Here is a 6,165-nt window from a genome sequence, read left to right on the forward strand (position 1 = left end):
GAGAGGGTGGGAGAGGGCTAGGTTCAGTCTTGACTGAACTGATTTTTGAGACATTTGAATTCCCTATTGTGGGACCATAGGGCTCATTCATTTGGTGCTTGGTGATCCGGAGGGTGGAAATAACTAGGTGCTCATGATTAAATGCTTCATTAATAAACTTGTGGCTTAGGGGTCTTGTTGGGTTGTTTGGGATGGGTGGTATATAAGGTTGGATGGGGAGTGTAAGTATCATTCCCATTTTATAGATGAGAAAACTAAGTGAAATCTATGGTCACACAGTGAACTTAGGAAAAATCTGAGACTCTAAACTAGATTTCCTATCACAAACTCTTTGAACTGGTCTCTTCTGATTTTGGATGTTTGACCCAACCATCAAACCAGAGATAGGAGGATAAGGAGTCCTGTTCTCTTCTTTCTGTCCTTCCAAAACTCTCCTAGGGCAAGTTCTTCCCTGACCTCCAGTGGTAGGGTGGGTGGGGTGTTCAGACTAAAGGTCCATCTGGAAACACAGATGGCCATAGCCATGTACTTAAGGACCTGCACACACTTATATACCTGATTATCCCTATAGAAGAGAATATAAGACCTATAGTCACGTATCCCCTTACTGTCCTGTAAACACATGTCTGTCTAATAGAGCCCTTGACTGGTAACAGACTGGTAACTAAGAATTTTTTACCTAGAACAAAAATAATTGGGAGTGAATGGGAATTAAAGGGGGCCTCAGTGGAGTGTAACGGGCTGTCCAAAAGAAGTGGGGGTGTATCTCATTGCTCATAGAACTAAGCCTGAGCCCCAACTCTATAGAGTGGGAAAGATGGTGGGTTCTAGGAGAAGAATGGCATGGAAATGAGACTGCAAGGGTGATATTCCAGGACCAGATAAAGAAATTGTGAGGCATGTTTTTGGTGGAGGAATTTTGGATGCCAATAGGCACAGACTGCCTTAAAATTAGTCTAGAGGAAGTTGACCTCAAACCTCAAACCATGTTAGTCTCCTAGGCTAAAACTTCAGTTATCTGGCACTAGTTTTAGCTCTGATTGGGAGTCAGGAGTTGACTTCTAGTCCTGATCTGGCATTAAATCATTTGATTTTCTAAGTTACCTCGAACTATAAAATGAGGAGGTGCTGAAATAAATAGTCTCTTAGTTCCCTTTCAGCTTTGATGTTCTGTTTTATATTCTAGAATCTCTCCAAGAGCTGACATTTTGAGTTCTAAGACCCTTCTCTGCCATTAGCTTTGTATGTTTCTGTTTTGATATTCTATGGTACTTGGTGTTTTTGCTTTGATATTCTGTGGTCTCACTTCCTTTCTGCCATCAGTTTTGTGTGTTTTTGCTTTGATATTCTATGGTCTCACTTCCTATCTGCCATCAGTTTTGTGTGTTTTTGCTTTGATATTCTGTGGTCTCACTTCCTCTCTGCCATCAATTTTATGTGCTTTTGCTTTGATATTCTATGGTCTAACTTCCTCTCCACTATCAGTTTTGTCTGTTTCAGCTTTGATATTCTATGGTCTAACTTCCCTCCTAGCTCTAAAATTCTTTCTTGCAAGGTTCTTTCTAGGTCTGGTATTCCCAGGTCTCCTCAAACACTAACATTCTTGGCTCCAAGACCCTTTCAGTCTTAGACATCCCAGTATTTCATGTCCACATGTGTGAATCTGTGAGCAGACACACGTGCACACACACAGACAAACATGTGCAGAGCTCCCCCAGTGGCCCCATTCTGCAAACACTTGTTGAATAGAAATGCTGCCCTGAATACAGTAGCAGCCACTGACCTGGCTGAGCCTCTGCTTATTCTGGACTGCATCCTAGGTAGTGAATGGGGTCTAGAGCAAATATCAGCTGGCCTGAAAGGGAAGGAAGGGAAGGGAAAGGAGAAAGGGAAGGGCCTATTGCTTCAGGTTCTAGTAGCTTGTTCTGAGTTGAGAGTATAGCCCTCGTAGTTTTGCACCCAGCGAAGGGCAGTGAACCTAGGAATGAAAAATGAAAGGTTTGATCTTCTGAGCATATCGATTTATTAAGTAATGGAAGGTAAGTAATGCAACTCAACAAACTGGGACCAGACCTCTTTAGTTTAAGCTTGGAAAGACCTGACTCTGAAAGGTTCGGGTTCCCCCCAGATCATCAACTATCCTGATCTGTATAGGTCACTAGACTCATATGGGATAATGAGAATGGCCTCTTTGCACAATGCCTCCCTCCCCCCACTTCTATATCCTTTGCAAGTCATGATATCATTTTCCTGATGTTGTGATCTTCTCCAGTACTGAAGGATAACAACTGCTACTACCTTAAATACAGGGGATGACAGACTTTTATCCATTAAATCCGATAAAATAAGACAAGTTAATTAAAGGAAACAATACAACAGTAGGCAAGCTGACTTCGAATGGGATAAAAGATTCGGGACTTTCCAAGATAGAAGGGGGAAAGTGAATAGGTTCAAGTCTCTGAATTTAGAAAAAAACAGTTGTACCATTCCCCCCCCCCTTAATATCTGTAAACAGTCAAAGGAACATAGAAACAATGATTGATTGATCAATATAGACTAGGTTTCTTTTTTCTTTTTCCAGATTCTGTTAGAGGCTTTATTTTAAAAAAAAATCAAAATAAAACTTCATTGAATAGATAGACACCCCAAACAAAGTGGGATAGTTTTCAAATAAGACATGTGGGTTGCTTCAGATGTACAATTGTGGGAAAACTCCTCACATCAAACTTTGGACCTGCCTGGCTTTCTGGTAAGCTTAACCTAGGTTCTTGAGGAGGTTCACTGGCTTCTCAGTCATGCAGGACTGATGATGACTGTCCTTTGTTCTTGAAGAAGACCATGACATCAGGGAGTTGATGCCATGACAAGTATGTGAATTGGATTTGAGTGAGGGGGGAGGCTGTGCTAAGTTACCAGCCTCACTTTCTCCTCTGGAGTCCTCAGGGTCCAGTGACCAGATATGGATCAGGATGACTGGAGATGGCCCTGGATGTGAGATAATCAGGGTTAAGTGACATGTTCAAGATCACACAAATGGTAAGTGTCTGAGGCCATATTTGAATTCAGGTCCTGGTGCTCTATCCACTGTACCATTTAGCTGCCCTAGGTTTAAACAATGCAATAAGATTTTGTTCCAATTCCCACAATTGAATCAGATTTTCTCACAAGATAGATGTTGAACTAGAACCACAATTAATTAGAAAGGGCATTGAATTAGCTCCAGAATTGAGTCACAAGATGGAGTCAGTGTGGTTTATTCTGCTCCCACAATTACCCACATGTTGTCCTAATCTCCTCAGGTCATTTCTCTCACTATCCCTGAATGGAAAGTGGATCAGAACTTCCTGAGCTTTAGGAGATCAAAGATAGACAACCAGAGCTAGTAAAGACCTTAGAGGTTTTTGAATGCCCTAATTTTACATAGGAAGAAAATGAGGACCAGAGGAGGCACAGAGTTTGCCCACAGACTCAGGGACTGTGGATGGGACTAGACTGACCAGTCAACCAGTTATCTGATTAGGCAATAGACAAATATTTCTTTTTTTTCTTTTTTCTTTTAGGTTTTTGCAAGGCAATGGGGTTAAGTGACTTGCCTAAGGCCATGCAGCTAGGTAATTAAGTGTCTGAGGAAAGATTTGAACTCAAGTACTCCAGACTCCAGGGCCAGTGCTCAATCCACTGAGCCACTGAGCCACCTAGCCACCCCCCCCCCAAGCAGTTCTTTTGTATCAGGCACAATGCTAGCTGTGGGATAGAATTGACAAATACACTCAAGAATCAACATTTGAACTTATCACATAGTCTTGGATTGCAGATATCTTGAGTTGTAATGGGAAGGTACTTATTTTTGACTTAACTTTCAAGGGTATGGTTTAGATGATCTCTAAGGGCTCTCCCAGCTCTGACATTTTGTGTTCCAAGGAGAAAATAGCAGACACTGAGGTCCTTTCTCAAGTTAAACTGCCTAGCAACATTACTGCAGAGAGTGCAGGTCATGTTAGAATGCCAAAAGTACGCTTGCCCAAAAGACTATTCTATGGAGAACTCCCACAAGGGCAAGCACTTACAAGGGGGTCAGAAGAAGCAATACCAAGACATCCTGAAGATTTCTCTTAAGAACTTTGGAATTGATTGTGCAGCAAGGGAGACACTGGCACAAGACAGTCCAGCATGGCATGCCCTCATCAGTGAGGGTGCTACACTCTATGAGGAAGGCAGAATTGAAGCAACTCAAAGGAAGTTTGAGTACCCATAAGTTTAGAGTAACCCCCTCCCCCCAACAAGGTATTCACATAGACTATTTGTGCCCAACCTGTGATAGTGAATTCTGAGATTGCATTGAGTCACAGTCGTACACACTGTCATTTGTCTCAAATATGATAATTTTGGTCTTCTTCAATAATGATTACTTCTTTGCTAACCACAAGAACCAACCAATTGTCTAGCTTACCTCTATTGATCTAAATAGAATGATAAATAACATTAAACATTTTTCATATGCTTTGCTAAAATCTATCACATTCTCTAGGTCTACCAAAGCCTTAACCCTGTCAAAAAAGGTTTGCTTATTATATATGGCCTGTTTTTTTTTAAGAAAGATTTTATTTATTTTGAGTTTTACAATCTCCCCCCCCCCCCCCAATCTTGCTTCCCCCCCCCCTCCACAGAAGGCAGTATGTTAGTCTTTACATTGTTTCCATGGTATACACCGATCTAAGCTTAATGTGATGAAAGAGAAATCATATCCTTAAGGAAGAAAAATAAAGTATAAGAGATAGCAAAATTGCATAATAAGATAACGTTTGTTTTTCTAAATTAAAGGTAATAGTCTTTGGTCTTTGTTCAAACTCCACAATTCTTTCTCTGGATACAGATGGTATTTCTATCCCAAATTGTACCTGATTATTGCACTGATGGAATGAGCAAGTCCATCAGGGTTGATCATCACCCCCATCTTGCTGTTAGGGTGTACAATGTTTTTCTGGTTCTGCTCACCTCGCTTAGTATCAGTTCATGCAAATCCTTCCAGGCTTCCCTGAATTCCCATCCTTCCTGGTTTCTAATAGAACAATAATGTTCCATGACATACATATACCACAGTTTGTTAATCCATTCCCCAATTGAAGGACATTTACTTAATTTCCAATTCTTTGCCACCACAAACAGAGTTGATATGAATATTTTTGTACAAGTGATGCTTTTACTTTTTTTTCATAATCTCTTCAGAGTATAAACCCAGTAGTGAAATTGCTGGATCAAATGGTATGCATATTTTTGTTGCCCTTTGGGTAAAATTCCAAATTGCTCTCCAGAAAGGTTGGATGAGTTCACAGCTCCACCAATAATGTATTAGTGTCCCAGATTTCTCACATCCCTTCCAACATTGATCATTGTCTTTTCTGTTCATATTGGCTAGTCTGAGAGGTGTGAGGTGGTACCTCAGAGATGCTTTAATTTGCATTTCTCTAATAAATAATGATTTAGAGCAATTTTTCATATGACTATGGTATGATATGTTTTTGATAAAATCATAATGTTCTAGTGATCAATATTTCCTTCCCTCTTCCCCTTTTTTATTTCACTTTATTCACATTTTTCAGATAGAAGCAGATTGAGGTTAAGTGACTTGCCTGGTGTCACACAACAAATAAATGTCTGAGACTGGAATTAATTCAGATCTTCTTGATTCTAGGCCCAGTGGATTTTTCCACTGAACCACTAAACTGCTTTGTTTCCATTTCTAAATTCAATTAAAGAAGCAACTATGTTACAGACATTATGAGAGGCACTAAAGAGGTTTCACAGTTTCTTTCTTTTCTTTAATTAATTAATTAATTTTGATTTTTGTACAAATGATTTTTTTAATAATTACTAAAATATTCTTGTTTAAGAGTAAACATAATACTCCTCCCCCCAAAGAATATAGATTCTCATGAGAAATAAAGTAAAGGAAAGAGAAAAAAAAATGTGCTTCAGTCTGTGTTCCAACACCACCAGCTCTCTCAGGTGGATCACATTTTTTATGATTAGTCCATCACAAAAACTACTTCCATATTTTTCCATCATTGCCATTGCTGATCACAACTCTCTCCATTCATACCTCCCCACTACCATATACTATATTTTCTCTCTCCTTTTACTTTGTCCCTTTTCTAAAATGTCCTG

This window comes from Macrotis lagotis, chromosome X (assembly GCF_037893015.1).
Source record: "Macrotis lagotis isolate mMagLag1 chromosome X, bilby.v1.9.chrom.fasta, whole genome shotgun sequence".
Classification (NCBI taxonomy): domain Eukaryota; kingdom Metazoa; phylum Chordata; class Mammalia; order Peramelemorphia; family Peramelidae; genus Macrotis; species Macrotis lagotis.